At 48.4% G+C, this 12,048-nt stretch overlaps 1 protein-coding gene and 1 long non-coding RNA gene across 11 annotated transcripts in view; one reads left to right on the forward strand and one right to left on the reverse strand.

The window, feature by feature from the left end:
- The window catches only part of ZNF831 (zinc finger protein 831), a 93,510-nt gene that overhangs the window by 34,472 nt on the left and 46,990 nt on the right, over positions 1–12,048 (reverse strand). The window lies entirely within an intron of this gene.
- Positions 1,412–6,321, forward strand: LOC116594729. Its single transcript, XR_004287388.1, has 3 exons — positions 1,412–1,753; positions 2,164–2,621; positions 5,367–6,321. It is a non-coding gene; the product is annotated as an uncharacterized LOC116594729 (long non-coding RNA).

The raw sequence follows: 12,048 nt of genomic DNA on the forward strand, positions 1-12,048 counted from the left end.
TTTGCAGAGCTTGTTTTTTAACCCCCACCAGAGGTTAAAACAGTTTCATAAAAAGTTTTGGTAAATTCATGGGTAACTTTGGAGGTTATACGAGGTTGTTGCCAAAGGAAAAAAAAAAAAAAGAGAGGGAGAAAAAGAAAAAACACAGCCTTTCTCTCTGCTCATGAAAGAACCCAAATGACAGAGCCCGAGAGGGCGGACAGGAGGGGGGCTTTGGGCTTTCTTGTTCCTTCTAGAAGGGTCCACGCAAAGACGTGGTGCCCACCGCCCCCTAATGCCAATCAGGGGGGGCCTGGGGGGCTGGGGGGAAGCAGAGGCAGGAGATGAGCTGAGCTCATCCTGCACCAGGGCTCTCAGACTGCCGCGAGCCCCTGCAGCCCAGATTGCCCATCCAAGGCTGTCTGTGCTGCCTTCCTGATTTTTCCACTGCTCTCACCCACACTCTGGGGCAAGGGCTGGTCGGGGCTTTTGCACCCATTTCTTCCTGCCAGGTAGTCAGGAGTAAAGCAAAAGTTCCAGTCCCTGAGTAGGGGGTTAAAAAGAATGAGAACTTTATAGGATTCATAAGAAATCAAAAGAGACAAGAGGAGGCAGAAGGAAAACAGCGCAGTTAAGGGAGGGGGCGTCGCACATTAACTATGATTCAGAGACTCAAATGCTCTGAGTTCATTTTTCAATCTGCCTTTAGCTAGGGGGAAAAAAATAAGGAAATTATAGAAAATTGAGAAACAAACATCTCCGAGAGTGCTTTGCACCCGGGGGTGCTTAATGAACACTTAATAATTTCAAATGCAAGTACTTAGAAAAATGGTTTTTGTCCATTCCCGGCACGCCAGGTGCCTTGTAGCAGAAAAGGGAGAGCTGACAATGACTGGAAATGATCACTAATGTCTACGTGGAGGGTACAACAATTACTTTTTCGTGTCTCTGAAGTTAAGGAAATAAACAAGCCAAAATTTTTAGAGTTTTAGCAAAGGAAAAACCTTGGAGCTCAACTTGCATTTCTTGTCCTCAATGTTTGAATTCAGGCAGGCCTCCTAATTGGGATGGAGGATGGCCACAATACCCCCCTCCCGACCCCACGGGGTCATAGTGAAAATGAGATGAGGAAAAACCCTTGGAGGAAACTCTCCAAATGCTCAGGCAGAGGGCAATGCTTGTTGCTGGAGCAGATTTCCTGTGCTCCCTGCCAGCATCCAATGTTGGGGTGAGGGCCAGTGTGGATGCGCGTCTTCAGAGGAAGGCGGTGCCCCTAAGCAGAGCTGGGGGTTGCCAGGGAGATGGGGTGGGGCTGGGTCACAGAGGGTTATTCGGATCCTTCTTGCTTTTCTACCTTCAAAGGGTCTCACCTGAGACAGGGAGGGCACCTGTGCAACCATGTGTCATAAAGTGCCCCCAAACAGCTCCCCAATAACAATGAAATTCACCAGCCATGGACTCATGGGACTTGTAGATGTCTTCTCCAGACCTGGGGTGGAAATTCAGCACACAGCCTCCCATTGTCAGCCATGAAAGCCACAACGCCGACAGAGTCCTCTATGGTTGACAAAACACCCTTCTACTCACCAACACACATAGCTTGAGCCTTTCAACAGCTCCCTGGGCAGATTCCCAGACCAGTTTCATGGGGTTTTCAGGGGTCAGGTGAAACGAATCAGTGCAGGTGAACACTTCTGAGATCTATCTAACACCCCCATTTTGACAGATGAGGAACTGAAGCAAAGAGAAGGGATGGCCCTTGCCCAAGAATGCAGTAAGAGGAAAAGTCAGGATTTGAACAAATTCTTCTGACTCCAAAACCAAAATTTCTTCCCTACACCAGTCTTGTCCTAAAAAAGGCTAAGAGGAGGGTACTGGGATTATTGGCTTTCTAAGGTCTTTTGTACAAATCAGCTGGGTAAGATGAGATGTCCAGCATACAAGGATACCTGTAAATATAAATGTAATAAAAACAGAACTGTGCTCTCAAATTCTAGCTGGATTTGCAACCTAACCTCTCTGTTTAACAGGGAGATTAATAAAGAGTTGGTTAGCAGGCATTAAGTAGTAGCATCAAAACAAGACATTCTCTGTGATATAATCAAGAGACTTAGAGGGGAATTAAGAAGAGAATTACCTTCTCATTATGACTGATGTATTTTAATGTTACTGTATGTATCACAGGATCACTCCTCCTCTAGGCTCACCTAGAGGTGCTGATGCCACCATTCTGCCTCAACTTACCACTAACACCTTAGTTAGAATTACTCCTAGAGGAGTAATCCTCCTAGAGGATCACCTGTCTCCAAACCTACCCCCTCCTGAAGAGAAGGTATGATGTGGAAGTGGGAAGAGAAAGACCCAACGAGGTGAGTTCTGAATCCTTGGTAATTCTGCATGCCAGCTGGAGGTCTGCTGAACATAATGCCAGAGATCGTCACTTGTCACTTCTCATTCTGTCTCATCCTCTGACTCTATCTGCCTACTGGCTTCAGCATTTCACACAGAAAATTCTAGAACAAAACTCAGATCTTCTTTTGTGGGATCTGCTAAGAAGGGGCTCTTCCAACTCAAGGTTGAGAATGGTTTCCAGAAGGTCCTTCAAAAGCAGGACAGTTTTCATTTCAGATTTGGGATTGAAGGTATGTCTTTCTCTCTCTCAAACTCTCAAGATAAACATACGTCTATCTTTCAAATGCCCGTATTTCAACTTCTCCTTAAATGACTGTATCATCCTGCCCTCCCACCTCCTCAACTGAACCAGCCATGAGTGCACGTTCTCACCTTCCGTTGGCACAGAAATCAGAATTCAGAATGTATCGCTCCATTCCTACAGGAATCTATTAGTGACTGCCAAGGGAAACACTTAGCATTTTAGATAACTAAGTAAATAGTAGTTAAGTGCTGTGCGCCTCCATTTCCAGCAGTTTAGTGTATATGGCAAAATTTCTTTATGATCCAAGGAGGAAAAGACGGATGACAGAGAAGGGCTGCCTTCGGGCCGGCCGCGTGCTGCCATCACTCCACTCGCGGTGGGGGCCCAGGTGGAGGGGCCTTCGGGGGGCGGGGTCAGAAGCATGGCGGCCCCCCCTCATTATGTTCCTGTTTATGCTAGCCTACTCTCCCTTCTCACTCCAGCCGGCCTTGTCAGAGTCCCTCATTTGGCAGCTTAATCATATCAGCGCGCTTACCGCACTGCATCTGTAATGACTTGTTTACCAGTCTGTGCCGGCTCCCTCTGCCAGACCGGGCTCTCCCTAAGGACAAGGGCCGCGTCATGTTCTTCTATGCCTCTCTTCCTGCTCCCACACACTGCCTGGCACAGAGCAGGCCCCAGTAATTGCATGTGAACCTCAGGCTGTATGACTCTAGTCTGTGCCACAAAGGCGTCCCCGTCCACCAAACAGTCCCTAAGCTCCTTGAGAAGAGGGCCCACGTCATCTTCCCCCTCGGCGCTCTCAAGGGGCAAAAGGGGACTCAACTCGTCACATGTGTGTGCTGAACTGCATGAGCCCAGGAGTAAGAGGTAATCTGGACATCCGTGCTCTTTACCTGCCTTGTCCCCTCCTCTTTGGGGAGACCAGCTCTCCTTGACCCTTAACTGCCGTGGCAAAGGAGGCCCCTGCCAGTCCCTCCAAACAAGGTCAGGTATGCGATCCAGACCTGGCCACTCAAATCCCTAGTGACTAACTCAGGAGAGACACATGGCCCCATTCGGGCCAGCAAAATTCAGCCTGGGAACTTGGGCAAGGAGCTGGGCAGAGTGTGAACGGGCTGGGAAGTCCCAGGGGAGCTACAGCTGACAACTAAGAGGACAGAGGGGCCAAGCGACGGAGAGAAACATCATCCTGATGGCATCACCCACACCTCTGAACCTGGCCAAGCCTGCAGCCATCGTCTTACACGAGAAGGGTTTTGCTCGGGCCAGTTTCAATGGAGTCCCTTTTCCCTACACCCAGAGCCCTTCCTGCCACCACATGCAGAGTGGAGAGCTCCACCTCCAGTGGCAACATTTCCGAATAAGACAACCAGGGTGTCTGTTTGGGAATAATAAAAGCTTGCAGAGAGAAACATTGCTATCATATTGGCAGACGCAGTTCTGTGAGCCTTCTCATTTTATCCTGGGAGTCTGGGCTGTGGCCCCAAATCCCACACTAAATCCGAAAGGACTGAGAAATCCATCTCTCTGCCTTCTGTTTATAATGCAGAGCAAAGATGCTGCTCAGCCTCTCTCTAAAGCCCTCACATATGACTGTTTGCTCTCCTGAGCTCCCGGGCGGCCTGAGCTCTCTGGGAGGGAGCTGGGCGACACTCAGGGCTCAGCAGCCGGCAGATCGATTCATCCCTCCTGCAAACTGCTCACCGGGTCTAATGAATTGGCTAGGCACAGAGAAGGCCTGCATGGCTCTGTGTCCTCCACAGTGACAGAGCTCTCTCAAAGCAGACTAAGATGTCGTGCCTTGACTGAGGAACAAATCTATTAATATTGGGAGAGAACATCAAACTGTACTGGTGGACCTAAAGTCTGGTCAAGAGAGACTCACTTCCCTGCGATTTAAAAGAAAAGAAAACAAAAACAAAAACAGTCTTGTGATTCCTCCAAGTTTTTTCCCTACTGGGTAAGGCCAGCCTTCCACATGGTCCATCTGGGGAGTGGTCCCAAGTGAGCTGCCGGGTGGGGCAGGAAGGCCACGCTGTCCACGGGCACCGGAGGCAGTATCTTTTAGCCATCAGAGGAACTTTTTTAAAAAGTTGGAGAAGATCAAGGAAAAGAAGATGTACTTTGAAATGCTACAACTGGGAATGTAAACAGAGAAGCAATCTGGAGAGATCTATCAGAAATGTGCAACCCAGCACCCAGAGACCCAGCCATCCCTCTACTTGGGTCTCCCTATAGAAAACCCCCCGCTCAGGCCAAGAAGTTTGAACAGCCGGTCCCAGGAGCAGGATGCAACAGTGAAAGGCTGGCAATGCCAGACTCCCCCTGATTAGCACGGCTCCATAACTCAGAGCCCTCCCACACAGAGAGGCTCTGTCCCTATCTGCAAGGTTGAGATAGGTCTCTGTGTATTTATTAACAGTGTGGAAAACTATGAAATGTGGTTGAGTAAAACAAGCAGCGAGTTGCACAATGAGACATACATGTGGCTGTTAAGCACACATGCACGTGGCTGTTAAGCACACACGCACGCACACGCACAGATAACCATCTGGCAGATGCACTCCAAACAGCCGTTTTATCTGAGGGGGTGCTGGGAATGGCGAGGGGGGGAGGTGGTCAAAGCGAGCATTAGCCTTATCTACTGTACTCTGAAGCGTTAAAGGAAGTATCATTCATGCTTACACACATAATTAAAAATTAATAATTCACTATTTTATACCTCTAGGTGGAGCATCAATTTTCCCAAGATCTTTTTAAACACAAATGTGCCCAGCCTGTCTCCAGGGCCTTCCAATCAGTCTCCTGGGGACCACGCCATCTGCCACAATCCCTGCTCCACTCTGCGCCCAGAGTGATCTTTTCAACGCCTCCAGTGACAGTCTCCCCGCTGCCCTCCTCCTTGTACCCAAACCCTTCAGCAGGTCTCTGTCTTCCTCAGAAGCAAGATCAACGCCCCACCCGAATGTCTGCAAAGGCCCAAAGAGTACCTGGCCTCTCCTGCATCCTCTGATGGCACCTGGGCTCCCAAGCCTTTCTCACCACCCCCTTCCTCAGTAGAAGCCTCTGGGGCGCTGTGTGGGAATCAGATATACAGAGTCTGAAGTTGCCTGGGAGACCACTGGCAGGCCCTGCCCACCCCTAAGGAGGCAGAGAAGGACAGGAGGGTCCGTGCAGGTCATCCCATGGCCTCGGCAGCTGACTCTGGTGAATGCAGAGTTTAAATCTATACAGGTCAAGCAAGGCCTTATAAAAGTTAAGGAAACATTAGGTTAGGACAACACAAGCTGAGGGAGGTCCTTCCTTTGGTCAAGGAAAGGGTGTGGCAGCCACCAAAGTCCCAGGGAGAGGAGATTCCCAGCTTCAAGTTAAATAAAACTGCATCACACAGTGAGAGAGCCGTGCCCTTGGAATCCCTCTCATCAAGGGAAAGAAGAAAGTCTCAACTGGGTGCTAATGGACCTCTAATGCCCCTCAAGACTTCACACTCTCTTGCCAGCAGAGGGGGGCCTTCCGAGGGCTCCTGGCCTTCTGTCCACAGCAGACTGCAGCGGGAATCTATTTACCATGGAACATTAGAGTGTTTTTACCCTGTGGCACTCTCTTAATGCCAGGTGATGTTGGCTTTCCATTATCCGTGCGCAGAAATAGTTTCTCTTTAAAATAAATGTATTTGCGTTTTTGGTGAATGAGTTTAAAGGATAAGATGAGCAAACATTCACACAAGTGACATGCAGACGCAACATTTCTAGAGGTGACACGTGAATTATGTGAATGCAGAGAACACTGCTGACCACCAGCTTTATCACGCCAGGGCCCCAGGCAAGCTGCTGACGCCTCTCTGGATCTCTGTTTCTCCAGTTGCAAAGGACATAAAGAGTCCCTTATCACTAGCTTGCTGGGAGAGTTTCTAGAATCTCACTGAAACACAGCCCTGAACTTCATCATGTTCAGTGTTTCAAGCCATGCCGGCTGCAGGAAATTGCAAAACCATAAACATGGTATAGTTCTTATGGTTCAAAACATCCCCCTCAATCGGTAGGACTTCAGACCTGTCATCCGGGCAGAGGGCCGTGCTCGGCTCCCCTCAGTGTTCCAGGTTTAGTCTGTGCACCAGCACAAGTGTACGGCTGCCAATGTGCCTGACGAAACCCGAATAATTAACCTCAGCCACATCCATGTTCCCCATTCAGCTCTGCAAAATGCATTTCTAAGGAAATACATAAGCGCGCTCTTTATACCATGGAATGTTTTAATGTATCCCAGCATCAGAGTAAATAGAACAGGTCTCAATTAATGGAGCAGGTCCTTTTAACACAAAGGGTTTCAAAAATAAAAAAATAAAAACTGGTATGTCATCGACTAGAGAGAAAGGGATATGCATATAAACATGAAAACAGGGCAAACCTAATGAGATTCTTTTTTGCAGCCCAGGGTCAATAACGGTGATATTAGGAAACCGCTAATAGGGTTGCATGCTCATGGGTTTTAAGCTCCCGGAGACCAGAAAGTCCCACTTGAAATGCAAAGAGAATTCAATAATGTTGTGTTCATCTCCACTGCGCCCCCCATTTTGAAAAGAAAAGTATTCATTTCAGAGCAGTGACCTCATCAGGAGAAACACACTGGGAACTGAGTAACCACAACAAAAGAGAATCAGTAGCTGCTTTTGCTCAGGTGGTGTCATCTACTTTATATGGATGTGTGGGTTTTTCTATTGCTTTTCTAATGGAAAAATAACCTTCCAGTGCGAGCTGTGCACACACATGTGCACACACATGCACACGCACACACACACGTGCGCCTGCACACACACACATCTGCACAAATCCTCTTCTTAGATGAGACCCCAACTTGTGAAGTAAACAATAAAGAAACCACTGTCATGACAACGGTTGGTGGTGAACTGCCCCTTACAGCAGAAGAGACGGTCTCTGGCTGACCTACACCAGCTGGTTCACACTGGTGCGGAGCAGCTGCCAACCAGAGAACCGCCCCCAAGCGCTAAGCCAGCACCAGATGAGAAACACCAGCGTCCCACCGCACATTCCGACACTCTGAACTCTTTAAGACGCTGCTCCCCACACCGCCCAGAAGACACAACTCCAGTATCTTAATCCCACCACAACAAGCCAGTCCCTCAAGATGCTGGAGCGGTTTGAGAGGCTTAATGCTAAATCCAAATGGCGCACACTGTGCAGCAAAGCAAGGACACTGGAAAGTTCCTCATTCCCCTCCTTAGAGGGAGCGTTTGTTGTTGATCTTCAAACAGCTGGGACAGACAGAATGCCTCTTTTCCTTACTTCTTTTACTCAGTGGTCCTCAAACATCTTGTGCATGAGTATTTCTGCTCAGAGCTACAGACACTGAGTGCACTCTTGCAACCAAGTTATAGGATTTTTGAAGATAGCGCTGCCCACAGATTGTTTCGACTGAAGTGCGGGCTTAGGCAAATGCCCCACTCAAGGTTTGGTCCCACCATTGTGTAAGAGAGGACCCCAGGTTAAGAGACATCAGAGTGAGCATCCTCAGGTTCAAAGTCACCGTATGTACCTCTCCAGGGCTTCCATCGGTATACCTGAGGTGGCATTAGACAGACAGATGATCCTTAAGGTTGAAGACGGTAGTGCCACAAAACTGAGCCCAGCAAAGGTAGGGGAACATGGAAGTTTCATTTTAGATGAAAAAGTTTCTTTTATGAAGAAAATAAAGATAAGGTTTCTTTTATGCTGCTTCGCTCCCTGCCATCCAAACCACACACCCACTGGACTCCTGTTGCTGACAATGCTCCAAAATACAACCAGAGATGAAGTCTACCAGCTGCCTGCCCCTTCCTTCATTCTCCAAGAAGCCTTGGGGGTTGATTTTGCTCATCCTTTCAACTGGGCTGAGGTTCAGGGCAACTCCCTTCTGTTTGTTCAGTTGCTCATTCCATAAATGCTTGCTAAGAACCTGACAACATGCTAGGCATGGGTGCAAAGGCAAAGATGACCCATCAGCTTGGCAAATAGGGCCCTTATTCACCAAGATGAGTAAGCTTCCCCAGTGGCAGCCGGGAAAGGCCACTGGGGAAAGGCCACCTAAAAGGAATCCATTCACCATGGGGACCAAAACTCACACAGTAAATAGTAGGAACTCTATTAAGGACTCTGAGAATTTATCTTGAAATCGAAAGTTGTGAAAGTAAGCTGATAAACCAACAAAGATAAAATAAAAATAAGCCCTCACGGCAAACTGTGAGCTAATTGTTGAAATCAATGAAGGTTAATCCAGTGCTGATGGGGACAAAACCATAGAGCAGTTTTACGAGCTGTTCTTCAATCTACATTTACGCTCACATAAAGATTAAGAGGGACCTCCCCTCCCCAATATTATATGGCCTCCTCAATTCTCCCAAGGGACTTCTCCTAACTCTCCAACATGTACCTCACTCCCTTGGAATTAGCCTCCTTGGAGTTCTCCTGTCCATTTGTCAACTAGTCAGATTCTGTCACTGAGTTTCCATCAAGGCAGTGGTCACTTCCATCAACTTCATGAAATTCTATGGCCTGAGCATGATTTGTGGTTTCACTTGGCAATCAATTTATATCATGAAAATTAATCTGAAGGGCAGGAATGAAAGCTATGCTAAGAAGAGAGAGACACACAGAGAAAGTGGTACTTTAAAGGAGTCTGAATTTATAAGCAGTCAGTTTACTGGAGAATGTTCTCATCCTCTGACAATCATCGCCTCCCCAGGCAGCCTGTGACTGGGGTGTCCCATAAAGAAAGTTTAGATTATAATGTTTTCCCTCAAATCGCTGTATGCTCTTCTTGGGATATTCAATGACTTAGTATCTTAAAAAGCATCTTTTTATGAATCCCTTCGATGAGGAACCTTGAGCTTCTGAGATTAAAACCACCTAACGCCATGCCTCTCCGGCGATCCTGAGGTGCACAGGAACGAGGAAGGCAGTGCTCCGAAACAGCAACACCCCTGACAATGGACAGTCACCATTGCTGCTAGGAATTCATCGCTACTTGTTATTTCAAGAGAGATTTCCAGCTTCCCTGGCCCTCCTGCTGGAAACATGGAAGGCACGGACCACTGGATTCAGGTTTAAAAACAGACTCAGTTCTCAGGAGAGTCTCAAAGACTCCAATCACTCTAAAATCTTATAAATTAGGTCTTTATCCTTCCTAAGTTCTCTGGCCTTCTGCTTGCAGATGACTTCACTGCCAAGCCATCTGTCAACTGCAGTGATTAGTACCCAGCTATCAGAATAGTTTAAAGAAATGGGAAATTAAGCATCCTTTTAAAAAATATTTCTCAGAAACATCCTCTTCCTCTCATCTTTATACACTGTTGACAGGAAGAGTCACCAACACTGAAGAAGACAAAGAACCGGTTATGACAGTTTCTTTCAGCCCCCGACACAAGTATTCATGCCTACTTATTTGAAGAGATGTTTCTGATTCTAGTTGACTTATAAGGATCAGGGCTAAAGGTTTTCCCTATCTTTTAATTGGGAAGTTCCCCCCAAAGACCATTCTCAATTTCTTTGCTGCATTTCGTCAAGTTCCCTCAAACTTACAGCCCCTCAGGTCACCCAAAATAGATGATTCTATCGTTGTCCCGCCGTGGGAAACAGGACCTCCTGCCGTACACACACCCCGCAAAAACATATCCACAGCCACATGCACTCACAGGCACATCCCTGCACAGGCACGCGCACACACACACACATACACATACACGGACACGGCGAGGCCAGCTCCCTCACTCAGAAGCCAGCACTGATCTCTCCATGCAGGACCTGCCGGGTCAAAGGATAAAAGAAAGTTGTTTGTAGATGGTGGGTGACCAAGGCCCGCTGTTCGGTTCCTCTGAAGTAGCGGCACTCTGTCTTCGAACACCCAGCTCTCAGAGTGCCTGTCACTCAAATGTGAAGTACTGGTAGGGGCAAGCAGTGGCAATAAACTCCCCAGCCCCTTTGATTTCCAGGAGGTATTTATTTTAATGCACTCTACCACCCCCCGACTTGGTGTCCATCATGACCTGTCCACCCTGGGCTGGCCGGTTGGGTAAACCAGCCAGCCCTATTCCCACTCGGACGCTTCAATAAGGGACAGGGAGTGATTAATACTCCACGGGCCAATGCTCAGCCCACATCCTGCAGGCTCACACCTGCTCTTAATGGACATCCTCCATGTTCTTCCTAATTACGGGGGAGGGAGCCCTTTGAAAATGGGCACCAGTGACCCAGACCTCTGGCTCAATCCGCTTCTCAAATAATAAACACGAAAGCAGAGACATTTGTCACCACTTGGGCTATTGCTGGGGCATTATAATACCCCCGTGTGGGGCCACATCCCAGGGGACGTTTGAACTATGGATGGCCTCTCCTTTCTCAGCTCCACGTTCAGACTGTGTTTCTGACTTGTTTGTTTGGGTCTGTTTTTCATCCACATTCACCATGCCCCAGTTTGCTGTGAGGCTTTGGTAGGAAAAGCTGCCGTTGAGATGGGAGGTAGATAGAAGAGGGATTTCTCCCAACGTGGAAGGGGTCTCCAGGTGCCCTCCATCAGTCCATATGGGTGGGAGCAGGACCACCCCCGAGGCTGAGAGAAACTTTCAAAGGGAAGAAGGGGGTGCAAAGGACAGTGACAGGTCAGAGGCTTCCCGCTTGGTGTCTCTGCTTACGTGGGGGTCCCCAGTCCATGAGCACACGGGGCACCTGTCCACATTAGGAAGAAGAGGAGAGAGAAGCCAGGGCTGACATCCCCATAGTCAGAGGGCAAGGCCGGACACACCAGTGGGAACTAAACTGCAGGCCCCGGGGGCACAATCCACACAGGCAGACCTGCAGGGCTCGCCTGCGCCCTACCCCGTCTGTCCCTGGGCTTCTCCCTAAAGAGAAGCTAATGGGTTCTCTACCCCAACACAACGGTCCTGGTGCTGAAGCTACTCTTAAAACTCTTCCCCCAAATCTGGAACATGTCCTGCTGGTGGTGGGCCGGGTGATTCTTAATGGCTGTGTATTGGTTTGGTTCGAACAGAACTTTCCTACCCAAACTGCGTATACTCAGTAAGAGCACAACGTGCCTCATCAAACCCTGAATGTCCACGTGTGCTGTGGCTATTCTCACTTGGAAACGTGTTTTTAGGTCACTTCTGTTGGTTCGCAGTGGGGGGAAATCGTAAGAGTGGTACAGTGATTGAACTGTGACCCCAAAATGGTATGTCCAAGTCCCAGTTTGCATCACCTGTGGCTGTGGCCTTACTTGGACAAAGAGTCTTCACAGGTGTCATTACATTGAGACTGGAAGTGAGAGCAGCCTGGATTTGGGATCAGCCCTAAGTCCGATGACAAGTATACTTACAAGGAAAAAGGAGGAGGAAATTTGATCCACAGAAATACACAGAGAAG

Source organism: Mustela erminea, chromosome 7, assembly GCF_009829155.1.
Source record: "Mustela erminea isolate mMusErm1 chromosome 7, mMusErm1.Pri, whole genome shotgun sequence".
Taxonomy (NCBI): Eukaryota; Metazoa; Chordata; class Mammalia; order Carnivora; family Mustelidae; genus Mustela; species Mustela erminea.